Below are 18,759 nucleotides of genomic sequence, written 5' to 3'. Positions count from 1 at the left end.
GTCTCTTTCTGTCTCCCTCTCCTTGTCTCTTTGTCTGTCTCCATCCCTCTCAGTCACACTGTCTTGCATCTTATTTATCTCTCTATCCCTCAACCTCACCATTTCTACCTCCCTCTACCTCTCTCTTGGTCCTCTCACATGCCTTACACCGTATCAGATGCTCGTCCCTCTATCTCTCTCTCTCTCTCACTTTCTTTCTCTCTCTCTCACACACACACATACAAACTCTTTCTCCCTCCATCTCTCTCTCTGTCTCGCTTCTCTCTCTTTCTGACAGTGTCCTAGGTGGTGACAGTTGAATGCAGGATAAATCTCACCCTGCTCTGCCCCACTAATGGATGTTAAACTTTGACCCCTGTCTTCTCCTGGAGGAAGGCCCTATTTCCACGTTAACCAGGGTTTGGCCTCTCTCAAGAAGATGGACAGATTCTTATCAAATGAAGGACAGTTCTGTGCTGTTCTGTGCTGTTGGCCCATTCTCACTGAGGACTTGTTTGGACACAAACCTCATTCCATGAAGGCGCAGCAGAGAGAGGATTTCCTCAGGCCATCAGTGTGAGCTGGAGGGACAGGACAGGTTCTGTCCCATTGACCTATCCTGTCCATTCACAACATGTTCCAATCCTTTCCCCTCTCCTTCCCTGTGCATGGTCAGTCTTTTCTGAAATGGAGTGGTCCCTCCCCTGTCTCACACCAAGGAGGAGATGGGACAGATTTTTAATGAGTAATGGGTTAAAGGATAATGGAGAGTGAGCAGGAAAATGGATTTGAGTCTGAGATGGGATCAACCATGATTATATTAAATGGTGGAGCAGACTCGAGGGGCTGAATTCTGGATTAGTGGTGTTGGAAGAGCACAGCAGTTCAGGCAGCATCCAAGTAGCTTCATAATCGACGTTTTGGGCAAAAGCCCTTCATCAGGAATAAAGGCAGTGAGCCTGAAGCATGGAGAGTGGGGGTGGGGAGAAAGTAGCATAGAGTACAATGGGTGAGTGGGGGAGGGGATGAAGGTGATAGGTCAGGGAGGAGAGGGTGGAGTGGATCGGTGGAAAAGGAAATAAGCAGGTAGGACCAGTCCGGAAAAGTCATGGGAGCCTTGCACATCCATCAAAGTTTTACTTGGACATCCACTAATATAATTTATTGTATCCGTTGCTCCCGATGTGGTCTCCTCTCCATTGGAGAGACTGGGCGCCTCCGAGCAGAGCGCTTTAGGAAACAGCTCCGGGACACCTACACCAATCAACCACACCGCCCCGTGGCCCAACATTTCAACTCCCCCTCCCACTCTGCCGAGGACATGGAGGTCCTGGGCCTCCTTCACCACCGCTCCCTCACCACCAGACGCCTGTAGGAAGAACGCCTCCTCTTCCGCCTCGGAACACTTCAACCCCAGGGCAACAATGTGGACTTCAACTGTTTCCTCATTTCCCCTTCCCCCACCTCACCCTAGTTCTAAACTTCCAGCTCAGCACTGTCCCCATGACTTGTCCTACCTGCCTATCTTCTTTTCCACCTATCCACTCCACCCACTCCTCCTTCACCTATCACCTTCATCCCCTCCCCACTCACCCATTGTACCCTATTCTACTTTTTCCCCACCCCCACCCTCCTCGAGCTTATCTCTCCACGCTTCAGGCTCAATGCCTTTATTCCTGATAAAGGGCTTTTGCCTGAAATGTCTATTTCGAAGCTCCTTGGATGCTGCCTGAACTGCTGTGCTCTTCCAGCACCACTAATCCAGAATCTGGTTTCCAGCATCTGCAGTCATTGTTTTTACCTCGAGGGGCTGAAGTGCCTGCTCCTGCTCCTGCTCCTAGTTCTTATGTTCCCCCACCCCCTCCCCCATCCCTCTTACTGTAACTTTATGAACATTCTTGGAATGCTTTGCGCATTGAAGGCGCTATGTGAATTCAAGATTTGTGTGGATTTATTGTGGAGATAGAATTGCGCACGGGCTGTGATAGCTCCTGTGGTCGAATATCCTGCTGACAGGCTTCAGCCTTCCATATACAGAATGGGGAAGTGGAGGGGGGGGGGGGGGTCGGAATGTACTGCCAGGGTACATGGCACTGTCCCCTAGCAATGTGGTTGACTCTGTATTGCCCTCTGAAATGGACGAGCAAGGCTCTCAGTTGTATCACTTATGACAATGTTTCAACAAAGAAATGAGACCGGACAGACCACAGGCATCGATCTAGACACGGAAAAGACAATGACAGCTACAGTCCTGTCTATCCTGCTCCATCCACCTTACTGACATCTGGGAGCTAGTGCCAAATTCAGGAGAGCTGTCTCACAGACTAGTCACGCAACAGCCTGACACAGTGATACTCACAGAACCAAACATTACAGACAATGCAGGACCCTGCATGTGGCCTGTCCCAACAGAAAGGCAGACCCAGCAGAGCTGATGACACAGTGGTCTACAGCCAGGAGGGAGTTACCCTGGGAAGCCTCAAAGTTGGCTCTGGACACCATGAAGACTCATGACACCAGCTTAAACATGGACGAGGAAACCTTTCTGGTGATTACAAGATATCTTGCTCCCTCGGCTGATGAATCAGTCTCTCCTGGATGTTGAACAACATTTGGAGAAAGGACTGAGGGTGATGACAGCAGAGAGTGCACTCTGGGTGGTGGGTTTCAATGTCCACCACTAAGAGTGGCTCGGAAGCACCATTACTGATCGAGCTGGTTGGTTCCCAATGGACGTAGCTGAGGGACTGGCTCTGCAGGTGGAACCAAAAAGATGGGAAAAGGTACTTGACCCCATCCTACCAATCTTGTCGCTGTAGATGCATCTGTCCTTGACAGTATTGGTAAGAGTGACCATAATACAGTCCTTGTAGAAACAAAGTCTGATCTTCACATTGAGAATCCCCTTCATTGTACTGTCACCGTGCTCAATAGGACAGATATTGCAACTCAAGGCAAACTCGTAAATGGGGATGATTGCCAAAGATTGCACAATGCTCAGCACTATTCTCAACTCCTCAGATACTGAAGCAGTCCACGTGCAAATGCAACAGTATCTGGACAATATCCATGTTTTGTCTGAGAAGTGACATTTCCCATTGGTGCCATGCAAATGCCAGCCAATCACCATCACCAATAAGAGACAATCTAAACATCGCCCCTTGACAATCAATGCTATTACCATCACTGAATCCCCACTATCAACATTCTTGAGGTGCCATTGACCAGAAACACAACTGGATTTACAAAAGAAACACAGTGGTTACAAGAGCAAGTTAGAGGCTAGGAATACTGTATCGAGTAACTCAACTCCTGATCCCCCCAAAACCTGTCATCCAGGTCAGGAGTGTGATCGAATACTCCCCACTTGCTTGGACACGTGCAGCTCCAACAACATTCATAGATTGATAGCGTCACAGGGTCATACAGCACAGAAACAAAACCTTAAGCCAAACTTCTACATGCTGACCAAGGTTTTCTGAAGTGAACTCATCTTTTTTGCCTGCATTTCACAGATATCCCTTGAAACATTTCCTATCTTTGTCTATTGTATCCTATGTCTTTCTTATCCACTCAAAAAGCTTGATACCATCCAGAGCAAAGCAGACAACTTGATTGTCATCGCATTCTCAAAGCATCCAACTCACCGTCACTGACGCTCCATAGCAGCAGTGAGTATTATCAATAAGTTGCACTGCAGAAATTCATCACAGATCGTCAGATAGCACCTTCCAAACCCATGGACAAAACTAGAAATTGCAGGAAAAGATCTGCAGGTCTGGCAGCATCTTGCAGAAAAATCAGAGTTAACATTTCGGGTTGAGCATGAAATATTAACTCATATATCGCTTCACAGATGCTGCCAGACCTGCACAGCTTGTCCAGCACTTTCTATTTTTGTCTCGGATTTACAGCATCTGCAGTTACTTTGGTTTCCTTCCAAACCCATGTTCACTTCCATTGAGAACAAGAGCAACAGATAGATGGGAACACTGTGAGCTGCAAGTTCCCCTCGAAAAAGCTTAGCATCCTGACTTGGAAACATGTCGCTGATCCCTCAGCTTGCTGGGCTAAAATGCTGGCATTCCCTCCCCAAAAGCATTGTGGGTCAACTTACAGCTTGTGGACAATAACAATTCAAGATGGCAGCTTCCCACCACCTACTCCAGGGCAACTAGGGACAGGGTAAAAAATGATGGCCCAGCCTTTGAAGCCCACTTCCCACAAGTGAGTATGCAAAACCAAATGAAGTATCCCTCAGGAGGGGAGAGGGAATGTTCAGGACCCTGAGCGCCATTTCCCAGCCCAGACAGTTTGTCGCCCAATGAATGAATAAGATGTCAATTTGAAACCCAGGTTCAGGGCAGTCTCACTCTGTGGACATGAGGTCTATAAGAGGGAATTGGAGATTGAGCTGTAAAGGAATGATTTGCTGGGTTATGGGGAGACAGAAGGGAGCAGTGGGACTAACTGGGTCATTCAAAGGAATGATGGGCTGAATGGCCTCCTCCTGTCCTGTCAGATTCCAGGGAGTGCAAACAGTTCACAGTCTTCTCCCGTCTCAGTAACAAATGTCCAGCTGCTCTGAGCTCCTTCTTTCACTTCCTCTGTTGGTGAAGTTTCAACCTTGCGATCTGACAGTCTTTGCACTTATTTTTTACACTGGGGCTTTCTGCTGTGGTCAGAATCTCTAATAATAAGTGTCCAATCAGTGACAATCACAGCAACTAAGAGCAGTCAGGACTGAGGAGCCAGGCTCAATGTGAAACACATTGGGAAGATCAAAGCCATCCTCTTCAACTCCCGGTGCAAACTCCATCCCTCTCCCGACCACTGTAAGCTGTTCAACCAGACTCTTTGCAACTTTGGCCTCTTCTTTGGGGCTGATTTGAGGCCCAAATCCTCCACATCACAATTATTAGCCACTGAAACTCTCAACCATGTCTTTGTGACTCCACATGAGACCATTCCAATGTTTTCCAGGAGTTCTCCGGCTGTTTCCTACTGTCCATTCTCTCCCCTGGCTACCTGCCTTCCTCACACACTCCCAATTTTTATTTTTCTCCCATTTCTGGGCCTGATGGGAATAGGATTTCTGGATTAATCTCCCATCAGTTGATTTCTCCGCCTCCTGATGCTGCTTGGCTTGTTGTGCTCTTCCAGCCTCCTGTTTGTCTACTTTGGATTCCAGCATCTGCAGGGTTTTGGTTTTAACAGAGTCTATAATCATTAGCCATTCTAGCTGCTCGTCTTACTGTCATTTCCCTTTGGTATTCTACATGAATTCTGATTCTAGAAGGGAAGGAAGTTTTAAATTCTTCTCAAAGGATAACTTCTTTGAGAGCATTGTAACTATTCTCAGCTGTTAATGCTCTTTTCCATCTGTCAACATTATTTTGTTGGACTCTCTTAAACTCAGTAGAGGTTTGTCCAGTCTGTTTCTGTAAGTTCTGAAACATCTGTCTGTTTTAATTCCGGGACCAACTCATGTGTGCTTAGAATAGCCATTTTCACCTTCTCGTAATCCTGAGAACATTCTTCTGACAGTGATGCAGAAACCTCTTGTGCTTCCCAAGTTCATTTTTTCATGGGCAAGGTCCAACCTCACTTGTGTTGCTATCCTCTGAAGCAACATGAAAAATGCATCCACATCCATCTCTTCATAGTTATAGAGTCATACAGCAAACAAACGGGCCCTTCTGTTTGTCGACATGTCGATGCCAATCAGGAATCACCAAACTCCATTTACCTGCACTTGGTCCATAGCCTTCCATGCCTGGCATTTTATGTGCTCATCTGGATGTTTCTTAAATGTTATGAGAGTAGCTGCCTACACCACCTTCTTAAGCAGCACATTCCATATTTCTACCACCCTCTGCCAAAAAAAAGACCTCAAATCCCCTCCATTTCACACTTTTTCACACGGTAAGCTTATTCCCTCTGATCATAGTCATGTCTAACATGGGGAAAAGATTCTCACAATTGACTTTGTCTATGGCTTTCATATTTTTGGATACCTCAATCAGATTCCCCCAAGAGAAAACAAACCCAGTATATCCAGTCTCTCCTCATAACTAACACTGTCCATCCCAGGGAACATCTCCAGTTCAATCACATTCTTCCAACAGTGTCACGATCAGAACTGTGCACAATATTCCAGACACGACCTAACCAGTGCTGTGTCAGGTAACAACAATACTTCCTTGCTGCTATATTCTACACCCTGGCTAATGATGGCAAGCATCCCATATGCCTTCTTCACCACCCTGTCTAGCTGTGCTGATACCTTCCGGGATTGATGGAGTTGTACACCAAGGTCCCTTCCGTTCCTCACTACTCCCAAGGAACATAAGAACATAAGAACTAGGAGCAGGAGTAGGCCATCTGGCCCTTCAACCCTGCTCTGCCATTCAATAAGATCATGGCTGATCTTTTTATGGACTGAGCTCCACATAAGACCTAAAGACATAGGAGTAGAAGTAAGGCCATTTGGCCCATCGAGTCCACTCCGCCATTCAAGCATGGGTGATGGGCATTTAACGACAGTTACCCACATCTCCCTGTCGCCCATAATTCATTGCAAGATTAAGAATTAATCAATCTCTGCCTTGAAGACATTTAATATCTCAGCCGCCACTGTGCTCTGTGGTAATGGATTCCAAAGGCTCATCACTCTCGAGCTGAAGAAATGTCTCCTCAGTTCTGTTTTAAACTGATCCCCTCTAACTCTAAGGTTGTGCCCACGGGTCCTAGTATCCCCACCTAATGTAAACAATTTTCCAGCATCCACCTTTCTAAGACATGCATTATCTTGTAAGTTTCTATTAGATCTCCCCTTCTAAACTCGAATGAATACAATCCCAGGATCCTCAGCCGTTCATCATATATTAGGCTTACCATTCTCGGGCTCATCCGTGTGAATGTCCACTGGACACGGTCCAGTGTCAATATATCCTTCCTGAGGTGTGGGGCCCAAAACTGGACTAAATGGGACCTAACCAGAGCTTTATAAAGTCTCAGGAGCACATCTCAATTTACATTCCAACCCTCTTGATATAAATTAGGAGAAAGTGAGGACTGCAGATGCTGGAGATCAGCTGAAAACTCTGTAGCTGGAAATGCGCAGCAGGTCAGGCAGCATCCATGGAGCAGGAGAATCGACGTTTTGGGCATAAGCCCTTCTTCATTCCTGAAGAAGGGCTTATGCCCGAAACATCGATTCTCCTGCTCCTTGGATGCTGCCTGACTTGCTGCACTTTTCTAGCAACACATTTTACTGCTCTTGAGATAAATGACAACATGACATTTGCTTACTTAACCACAGATTCGACCTGCAAGTTAACCTTTAGAGAATCTGTGACTCGCATTCCCAGATCATTTTGTACTTTGGTTTTATGACTTTTCTCACCGTTTAGAAAATAGACCATGCCTGTAGTCTTTTTTCTAAAGTGCAAGACCAGGCATTTGCTCTCACTATATCTCTTAATTCCTTTATTGTTAAAAAAAATCTGTCTTACTGTAGTAGCATCAATTTCTTCATTGAGCAAGGAATTTCTTCGATTTATGACCCTCTGGGTGAAGAGGTTCCTTCTCAATTCAGTCCTAAATCTGCTCCCCTTAATTTTGAGGCTATTCCCTCTTATTTTAATTTCACCTGCCAGTGGGAACATCCTCTCTTCTTCTGTCTTATCTACTCTCTTTATAATTTTATTTGTTTCTATAATATTCCCCTCATTCTCCTAAGTTCCAATGAGTATATCCCAGTTTACGTAGTCTCCCTTCATAAGGCCACCCCCTCCACCCCAGAATCAGCCCAGTGAACTTACTCTGCACCCCTTCGAGTGCCAGTATAGGCTTTTTCAAGTAAGGAGACCATTACTGCACACAATACTCCAGGTATGGTCTCGCCAGCACCCTGTACAGCTGCAACATAACCTTCCTGCTTTTTAAACTCAATCCCTTTAGCAATGAAGGACAAAATTGCATTTTCCTTTCTAATTGCTTGTTGTACCTGTAGACCAACCCTCTGTGATTCATGTATAAGGACACTCAAGGCACATGCCTTTCATTGTGTATATCTTTCCCTTATTAGACCTCCCAAGTTGGATCACCTCAGAGGTATAAGGATTAAATTCCATATGTCATTGCTCTGCCCAATTACCAGCTGACCAATATCAGGCTGTAGCCTGAGACCCAGTAATCCAAGATGGCAGCAGAGTAGGACACTTCAGACCGAGTTCATCTGCTCCGTCTGTTTCCTTTTCTTCTTTCTATTCCACTTCTCTTTTCCTTTTCTCTTGTGTTTTTCTTTTGTCCTTCTCCCTTATTCCTTCTCCCAGGCACGGACTTCCAGCCTCAGTCGCCAGGCCCCTGACCCAGTGCAGACCTAATGATGTGGCCTCTTGGCTTGGTGTGGCATTGCCCTGGCCTGGCAGGGAGACCTTCCAGCCCGACGAGACAGACACTTGGTCCAACATGGTGGCCTCTCAGTTCGATGTGGTTCCCTGTCAGCCCAGCATGATGGTCACTCGGCCTAGTGTGGCGATCTCTGAGTGGCCCAGCGTGGTTATCTCTCAGCCCACATAGTGGTCCTTTCTGTATATGGTGGTCTCTCCACCCGGGAAGGCCTCAGCGCGGACTTCTGGTCTCGAGACGATTACTTAAAGTATGATCCCATGGTAGGTAAGTTCTTAAGAAAGGCTTTAATGCTTGAACTTTCAGCTTTATTTCTTCATTTTCTACTTAAAACTAAAAAGATCTGCAACGTGTAACTTTGAACTTTATTCTTTCTTTCTACCTTGTTCTTACGTTTCTGTATTGAGGTCCTTGTACCTAAGATGGCACCTTGTGAGGTGACGTTCCATACTTTTCACTGTACTCCAATGCTTTTTTACTCGAGTACATGTGACAATAAACTAAAATAAAAGTTAAGTCAATATCAATAACACCACCAATTTATGTGGCCTCTGAAAGCTTTCTAATTATACAATCACAGTCAATTTGTTAATGTACATTACAAACAGCAAGGGTCCCAGCCCCAATCCCTGTCTTACACCACTGGTCACAGGCTTCCAATCACAAAGACAACCCTCCACCATCACTTTTTGCTTCATATTTGGATCCAATTTGCCAAAATGCCTTGGATCCCATGGGCTCTTACCATAACTCCAGGAAAGGCAAGAGAGGTAGGCAAGTACTGTAGGAGTCTTCTGCAGCTATCCCCATATCAAACAAGTATGCTGTTTTGGAAAATGTTGGGGATGATGGAAACTCAGGGGTACTTCGCATGAGCAGCCAAGTTTCTGGTATTGACACTGGCTCTATTGTAATGAGAGGTACGTCGGGTTCCAAACGATCGACTGTGTTAGGGGACTCTCTAGCCCGAGGTGCAGACAGACGTTTCTGTGGCCAGCAGTGAAAAATCAGAATGGTGTGTTGCTTCCCTGGTGCCAGAATCAGGGATGTCTCAGAGAGGGTGCAGGATGTTCTTAAGGTGGAGAGGAACCAGCAGGAGGTCATTGCATACTTTGGAACCAACGATATAGGAAGGGAAAATGTTGAGATTCTAAAGGGAGTTTGCTGAGACTTAGGCAGGAATTTAAAAAGGAGATCCTCGAGAGTAGTAATATCTGAATTACTCCCGGTGCTATGATCTAGTGAGGGCAGAAATAAGAGGCGAGAGCAGATGAATGCATGGCTGAGGAGCTGGTGTTCAGGAGAAGGATTCACATTTTTGGACATTTGGAAGCTGTTTTGAGGTAGAAGTGACCTATACAAGAAGGACGGACTACACCTAAATTGGAAGGGGACTAATATACTGGCAGGAAAATTTGCAAGAGCGACTCGGAAGGATTTAAACTAGTAAGATGGATGGGTGGGACCGAGGGAGATAGTGAGGAAAGATTTCATTCTGAGATTGGTACAATTGAGAACAAAGGCAAGTCAAACAGTCAGGGCAGGCAGGGACAAAGCAGAGAACGAGGTAGGACTGATAAATTAAACTGCATTTATTTCAATGCAAGAGGCCTAACAGGGAAGGAAGATGAACTTAGGGCGTGGTTAGGAACATGGGACTGGGACATCATAACAATTACGGAAACATGGCTCAGGGATGGGCAGGACTGGCCATTTAATGATCTAGGATACAAATGCTACAGGAAGGACAGAAAGGGAGGCACAGGAGGAGGGAGAGTGGCATTTTTGACAAGGGATAGCATTACAGCTGGACTTAGGGAGGATATTCCCCGAAATACATACAGGGAAGTTATTTGGGTGGAACTGAGAAAAAAGAAGGGGATGATCACCTTGTTAGGATTATATTGTAGCCCCGCTCCAGGAGTTAGCGGGAAATTGAGAAACAAATTTGTAAGGAGATTTCAGTTATCAGTCAGAATAATGGGGTGGTTATAATCGGGGATTTTAACTTTCCAAACATAGACTGGGACAGCCATAGTGTTAACGGTTTAGATGGAGAGGAATTTGTTAAGTGTGTACAAGACAATTTTCTGATTCAGTATGTGGATGCACCAACTAGATAAGGTGCAAAACTAGACCTACTCTTGGGGAATAAGGCAGGGCAGGTGGCTGAGGTATCAGTGGAGGAGCACTTTTGGTCAGCGACCATAATTCTGTTCATTTTAAAATAGTGAAGGAAAAGGATAGACCAGATCCAGAATTTGAAGTTCTAAATTGGAGGAAGGTTAATTTTGCCAGTATCAGGCACGGTGGCACAGTGGTTAGCACTATTGCCTCACAGTGCCAGAGGCCCGGGTTCAATTCCCACTCAGGCAATTGTCTGTGTGGAATTTGCACATTCTCCCTGTGTCTGCGTGGGTTTTCTCCGGGAGCTCCGGTTTCCTCTCACAGTCCAAAAATGTGCAGGTTAGGTGAATTGGCCATGCTAAATTGCCCATAGTGTTAGGTGAAGGGGTAAACGTAGAGGAATGGGTCTGGGTGGGTTGCTCTTCGGATGGTCGATGTGGACTTGTTGGGCTGGAGGGCCTGTTTACACAGTTAGTAATCTAATCTAAAACTCTGAAAAGCTGATTGGGGGCAGTTGCTCGCAGGTAAAGGGACAGCTGGAAAATGAGAAGCCTTCAGAAATGAGATAACTTGAGTCCAGAGAAAGTATATTTTAGTTAGGGTGAAAGGAAAGGCTGGTAGATGAAGGGAATATTGGATGACAAGGGTTTGGTTCAGAAAAAGAATGAAGCATATGTCAGGTATGTACAGGATAGATCGAGTGAATCCTTCGAGGTATACAAAGGCAGTAGGAGTGTACTTAAGAGGGAAATCAGGAGGGCAACAACATGAGATAACTTTGGCAAATAGGGTTCAGGAGAATCCAGAGGGGTTTTATGAATATATTAAGGACAAGAGGGTAACTAAGGAGAGAATAGGGCCCCTCAAAGATCAGCAAGGTGACCTTTGAGTGGAGCCACAGCAGATGGGGCAGATACCAAACGAGTATTTTGCTTCAGTTTCACGGTGGAGAAGGATATTGAAGATATGGAATGTTGGGAAATAGATGGTGACATCTTGAAAAATGTTCATATTACAGACGAGGAGGTGCTAGGTGTCTTGAAATGCGTAAAAGTGGATAAATCCCCAGGACCTAATTAGATGTACCTGAGGACTCTGTGGGAAGCTAGGGAAGCGATTGCTGGGCCTCTTACTGTGATATTTGTATCCTCAATAGTCACAGATGATGTGCCAGAAGACTGGAGGTTCACTAATTGGTGCCACTATTTAAGAAAGGTAGTAAAGGAACTGTAGACCAGTGAGGCAGACGTCGGTTGTGAGGAGGTTGTTGGAAGGAATCCTGAGGGATAGATTGTCCATATATTTGGAAAGGCAAAGACTGATTAGGGATAGTCAGCATGGTTTTGTGCATGGGAAATCATGTCTCACAAACTTGATTGAGTTTGTTGAAGAAGTAACAGAAAGAATTGATGAAGGCAGAGCGTTAGACAGGATGTGTATGGACTTCAGTAAGGTATTTGACAAGGTTCCCCATGGGAGACAGGTTAGCAAGGTTAGATCTCATGGAATACAGGAGAACTAGCCATTTGGATACAGAACTGGCTCAAAGGTAGAAGACAGAGGGTGGTGGTGGAGGGATGTTTTTCAGACTGGAGGCCTATAACCAGTGGAGTGTCATAAGGATTGGTGCTGGGTCAACTACTTTTTGTCATTTACATAAATGATTTGGATATGAACATTGGAGGTAGAGTTAGTAAGTTTGAAAATGACACCAAAATTGGAGACGTAGTGGACAGCGAAGAAGGTTACCTCAGATTACAACAGGATCTTGATCCAATTGGCCATTGGGCTGAGGAATGGCAGATGGAGTTTAATTTAGATAAATGCAAGGTGCTGCATTTGGGAAAGCAAATCTTAGCAGGACTTATACACTTAATGGTAAGGTCTTCGGGAGTGTTGCTGAACAAAGAGACCTTGGAGTGCAGGTTCATAGCTCCTTGAAAGTAGAGTCATAGGTAGATAGGATAATGAAGAAGACATTTGGTATGCTTTCCTTTATTGGTCAGAGTATTGAGTATAGGAGTTGGGAGGTCACCTAGGCCACTTTTGGAGTATTGCGTTCAATTCTGGTCTCCTTCCTATCAGAAAGATGTTGTGAAACTTGAAAGGGTTCAGGAAAGATTTACAAGGATGTTACCAGGGTTGGAGGATTTAAGCTATAGGGAGAGGTTAAATAGGCTGGGGATGTTTTCCCTGGAGTGTCGGAGGCTGAGGGGTGACCTTACAGAGGTTTATAAAATCATGAGGGGCATGGATAGGGCAAAGAGACCAAATCTTTTCCCTGGGGTGGTGGAGCCCAGTACTAGAGGGCATAGGTTTACGGTAAGAGGGGAAAGATATAAAAGAGAGTTGAGGAGCAACATTTTCAAGCACAGGGTGGTGCAAGTGTGGAATGGGCTGCCACAGGAAGTGGTGGAGGCTGGTACAATTGCAACATTTTAAAGGTTTCAGGATGGGTATATGAATAGGAAGGGTTTGGAGGGATCTGGGCCAGGAGTTGGCAGGCGGGACTAGATTGTGTTGGGATGTCTGGTCGGCATGGACCGGAGGGTCTGTTTCCATGCTGTACATCTCTATGACTCTAGGAGGAGACTGTTCAGCCCCTCGTGTCAGTGTTTACTAACCTCACTCACAATAACGTCTCCGTTGAATGTCTATTGTTGGGAAGTAATTGAATCTGGTTTTAGAGACAGAATGTCTGACAAATATGAACTGATCAGAGTAAGTCAGGATGAATTTAAAAAGGGTCAGACATCTTTAACTAACCTGGTTACATGTTTTAACGAGGTCACTGATGTGTGAGCTAAGGGAATGTGTTGTTTATATGGATGTCCAGATGACATTCAAGGACATTCCACACAAGTGTTATAATGTTATAGTTGGAACAAAGAGATGACAGATAAACATATTCTGGATCTTTCTGCACAAATGAATTCTCAAATAAATCTCAGACATTTTGGTGAACTTGGAGTCTTTCAGAGGAAGGAACTGAAGGAAATCAGTTGTTGGAGGAAACTGGTTCTGGGAAAATTAAAATGTGTTAAATCAGCAGGGCCAAATAATCTATTTTCAGGAGTGCTTCAGGAAGTGGTTGTAAAATATTAGAAACGTTGATGGTTATGTGTTTGTCGATTGTGGAATAGGTCCTACAGAGTGAAGGGAGCTAATTTAACATGTCTACTGAAAGAGAGAGAGAGAGAGAGAGAGAGAAAATAAGAAATTTTAGACCAATGAGCCGGAAATCAGCAGTGGAGAAAATGCTCAAGTCCATTGTAAAATCTTTTATAGTTTAGCACTTTGAAAACAGTAACAGAACTGGACAGAGTCAGCATGGATTGTCGAAAGGGAAATCATGCTTAACAAATTGACTGGAATTGTTTGAGGATGTAGTGAGTTGAGTTGTTAAGGGAGGCCCCTGGATATGATTTATTTGGACTTTGTAAGGGGAGTAGATAGGTGGTTCTGTGGTTAAAAGCGAGACTCACGAATAGAATGTTGCCTCCCAGTTGCACGGGTCAGGGATGTCACAGATCGGCTGCAGGACATTCTGAAGGGGTGGGTGAACAGCTAGCTGTGATGGTTCAAGTAGGCACCAATGATATCGGTAATAAATGGGATGAGGTCCGAAAAGCAGAATTTGGGGAGTTAGGAACCATATTAAAATGTAGCATCTCACAGGTAGTAATCTCAGGATTGCTACTAGTGCCATGTGCTGGTCAGAGTCGAAATGAAAGTATAGGCAGGATGAATGCGTGGCTTGAGAGATGGTGCAGGAGGGAGGGGTTCAGAATTTTGGGACATTAAGACTGGTTCCTGGAGAGGTGGGACAATTACAAATCGAGCAGTCTATACCTGGGCAGGACTGGAACCAATGTCCTATGGGATATGTTTGATCACGCTCTTGGGGAGGGTTCAAAATAGTGTAGCAGAGGGATGGGAACCAACTGAGGAGGTTAGTGGACAAAAAGGAGGGAGTAACTAAATCCTATAAGGAACTAGATATTGAAGTAAGCATGGCTAAGGTTAAGAGTAGGTAGGGAGCAGATGATGAACGCAAAGGGACAGATGGTCTGAGGTGCATTTGTTTTAATGTGAGAAGTGTAGTAGGTAAGGCAGAGGAGGAATTTAGGGCTTGGATTAGTATCTGGGAGTACGATGTTATTACTATTACTGAGACTTGGTTGAGGGAAGGGCAATATTGGCAACTAAATATCCCAGGATATAGATGCATCAGGCAGATAAAGAGAGGGAGGTAAAAGGGATGGAGGAGTTGCATTCCTGGTCAGAGAGGATATCACAGGTGTGCTGAAGGAGGGCACGATGGAGGACTCGAGCAGTGGGGCAATATGGACAGAGCTCAGAAACAGGAAAGATAGATGTTGGTGCTATCCTACAAGCCTCCTAACAGTGAACGTTGGATAGAGGTACAAATATGTAGACAGATTATGGAAAGAGAGAAGAGTAACAAGGTGGTGGTAATGGAGATTTTAATTTTCCCAACATTGACTGGGATTCACTTAATGTTCGAAGTTAAGATGGAACAGAATTTGTAAGGAGCATCCAGGAGGATTTTACAGAGTAATGTGGAAATAGTCTAACTCAGGAAGGGGTCATACTGGACCTGGTGTTGGGGAATGAGCCCGGCCAGGTGTTTGGAATTTCAGTAGGGGATTATTTTGGTAACAGTGACGACAATTCCATAAGTTTTAGAATGCTCATGGACAAAGACGAGAGTGGTCCCAAAGGAAGACGGCTAAACTGGGGGAAGGCCAACTATAGCAAAATTTGGCAGGAGGTGGGGAATGTAGATTGGGAGCAGCTGTTTAAAGGGAAATCCACATTTGATATGTGGGAGGCTTTTAAAGAGATGTTGACTCGAGTGCAGGACAGACATGTCCCTGTGAAAATAATTGATTGAAATGGCAGGATTAGGGAACGCTGGATGACAGATGAAATTGAGACTAGCTAAGAGGAAAAAGGATGCATACATAAGGTCTAGGTGGCTGAAAACAGACAAAGCTTTCAAAGAATATCAGGAAAGTAGGACCAATCTGAAATGAGGAATTAAAAGGGCTAAAAGGGGTCACGAAATATCATTAACAAACAGGGTTAAGGAAAATCCCAAAGCCTTTTATTCAGATATAATGAGCAAGTGGATGACTAGTGAAAGGGTTGGCCCACTCAAGGACAAAGGAGGAAAGTTCTGTGTGGACTCAGAGAAAATGGATGAGATTCTTGATGAGTGCTTTACATCGGTATTCACCAAGGAGAGGGAAGGGACAGATGGTGAAATTGGGGGATAGATGTTTGATTACTCAGGGTCAAGTCAGATTAAGGAGGGAGGAAGTGTTGTGTATCTTTAAAGGCATCAAGGTGGACAAGTCCCCAGGTCGGGATGGGATCGATCCAAGCTTACTGAGGGAAACAAGAGAGGAAATAGCTGGGTCCTGAACAGGTATCTTTGTCGCAACCTTGAACATGGATGAGGTCCCAGAGGACTGGAGAATTGCTAATGTTAAAGAAGGGTAGCCAGGATAATCCAGGTAACTATCAACCAGTGAGCCTGATGTCAATGGTGCAAGTGAAGATACTGAGGGATAGAATCTATTTACATTTGGAAGAAAATTGACTTATCAGTTTTTGGCAGCATGAATTTGTGCAGGGAATGTCGTGTCTTACCAACTTTATAGAAGTTTATGAAGAAGTGATGAAGTTGATACACATGAATTTCAGGAATGCGTTTGATAAAGTTCCCCATGGTACCCTGATAAAGAAATTAAACTCGCATGAGGTGCAGGGTGTACTCACTAGATGGATAGAGAACGGAGTGGGCAACAGAAGACAGACAGTATTATTGGAAGGGAGTTTCTCAAAATGGAGAACAGGAATCTGTGCTGGTACCGCTCTTGTTTTTGATATACATAAATGATCTGGAGGAAGGTATAGGTGGTCTGATGAGCAAGTTTGCAGATGACACTCAGATTGGTGGAGTAGTAGATAGTGAAGGGGACTGTCAGAGAATACAGCAGAATATAGATAGATTGAAGAGTTGGGCAGAGAATGGGACAGATGGAGTTCAATCCATGCAAATGCAAACTGATGAATTTTGGAAGATCCAAATCTGGAGTAAACTGTACGGTGAATGGAACGCCCTGGGAATATTCATGGCAAGAGAGGCCTGGGTGTTCAGGTCCATTGTACTCTGGAGGTGGCAACACAAATCGATAGAATGGTCAAGAAGACTTATAGTGTACTTTCCTTCATCAGACGTGGTATTCATTACAAGAGTTGGCAGGTCATGTTAGAATTATATCGGACTTTGGCTTGGTCACATTTGGAATACTGCGTACAGTTCTGGACACCACATTACCAGAAGGATGTGGATGCTTTGGAGAGGGTGCAGAGGAGGTTAACCAGGATTGTCTGGTATGGAGGGCACTAGCGATGAAGAGAGGTTGAGTATATTAGGATTATTTTCATTAGAAAGTCGAACATTGAGGTGGGACCTGATTGACGTCTACAAAATCATGAGAGGTGTAGACAGGGTGAATAGAAAGAACATTTTTTACCAGAGCTGGGGAATCCATTACTCGGGGTCATGAGTTCAAAGTGAGAGTAGAAACATTTAAGGGAGATATGTGTGGAAAGTTGTTCACACAGAGAGTGATTGGTCCTGGAACACGTTGCCAGTGGAGGTGGTAGAGGCGGGCGCAATAGCATCATTTAAGGTATATCTAGATAGATACATGGATGGGCAAGGAGCAAAGGGAGACAGACCCTTGGAAAATTGATGACAGTTTTAGATGGAGGATATGGACCAGCGCAGGCTTGTAGGGCCGAAGGGCCAGTTCTTGTGCTGTAATTTTCTTTGCTCTTTGTTCTTTGAACTGAGGAAGCTCAAAGGAACAGAGTGATCTTGGGGTGCTTGGACACTGAACCCTGAATGTGACAAGACAGGCTAACAGAGCAGTCTGAAGGCATATGGGACACTTGCCTTTGTTATGTCAGATATTGGTTATAAAAGCAGAAGGATATGTTGCAGTTAAGCAGAACATTGGTTCGGCCACAGCTGGAGTACTGTGTGCAGTTCAGGTCACCACACTGTAGGAAGGATGTGATCGCACTGGATGGGGTGCAGAGGGGAATCACCAGGATGTTGTGTGGGATGGAACCTCTCAGTGATGAAGAGAAATTGGATCAGCTCGGGTTGTTTACTTCAGAGCAGAGAAGGTGGAGCGCGGACCTGATCGAGGTGTATAAGGTTATGAGGGGAATGGACAGGGTGGATAGAAAGCAGCTGTTCTCCTTCATGGGAGGGTCACTAACAAGTTGGCTCACATTCAATGTGAAAGATAGGAGGTTTCAAGATGTTTTGAGGAAAATGTTTTTCATCCAGACGATGGTGTGGGTCTGGAAAACACAGCCTTGGGAGGGTAGTTGAGGTGGGAAACCTCACAGACTTTAAAATGTACTTGGGTGAGCAGTTGAAATGTCATAACATTCAAGCTGTGGGTCTCATGTTGGAAAATGGGACTGATATAGGTTTAGTGTAGTTTTGCTGGTATACAGTTAATGGGCTGAAGGGCCTCCTCTGTACTGTGTCATTTTATGATTCTGCTGTGTGTAGTTTCGGGCTCCTTATCTGAGGAAGCATGTTCTGGCTGAGGAGGAAGGGAAAGAAAGGTTTACCAGACTGATTCCTGGGATGACAGCACTAATGTCTGATGAGAAACTGGATCAGTTAGGATTTTATTCATTGGTGCTTGGAAGATTGAGAGGAATCACATTGAAACCTTGAAAATCCGAACAGGACAAGACCAGAACAACACAGGGAGGATGTTCCTGATGACTGGGGAATCCAGAACTACGAGTTATGGTTTAAAGAAAAGGGAAAGTTCATTTCAGACTGAGATGATGAGACATTTCTTTCGCCAGAGACTGGGAAGCTGGTGGAATATTTTGTCACAGAAAGCAGTTGAGCCCAAAACATTCAATATTTTCAAGAGAGGATAAGTATAGTTCTTAGGACTAAAGAGATTAATGTTTATGGAGAAAAAATGGGAGCACAGGACTAAGTTGGATGATCAGCCATGGTCATATTGAATGGCAAAGCCAACTCGAAGGGCTGAAGTGCTTTCTCCTGCTCCTCGATCCTTTGTTTCTATGTTTGAGAGACTGTCCACAAACATGGAAACATATGGATGTTTAGGATCATAGAGTCATCGAGTCCTACAGCAC

Source organism: Chiloscyllium punctatum, chromosome 7 (genome assembly GCF_047496795.1).
Source record: "Chiloscyllium punctatum isolate Juve2018m chromosome 7, sChiPun1.3, whole genome shotgun sequence".
Classification (NCBI taxonomy): Eukaryota; Metazoa; Chordata; class Chondrichthyes; order Orectolobiformes; family Hemiscylliidae; genus Chiloscyllium; species Chiloscyllium punctatum.
This window is presented reverse-complemented; position numbering follows the sequence as displayed.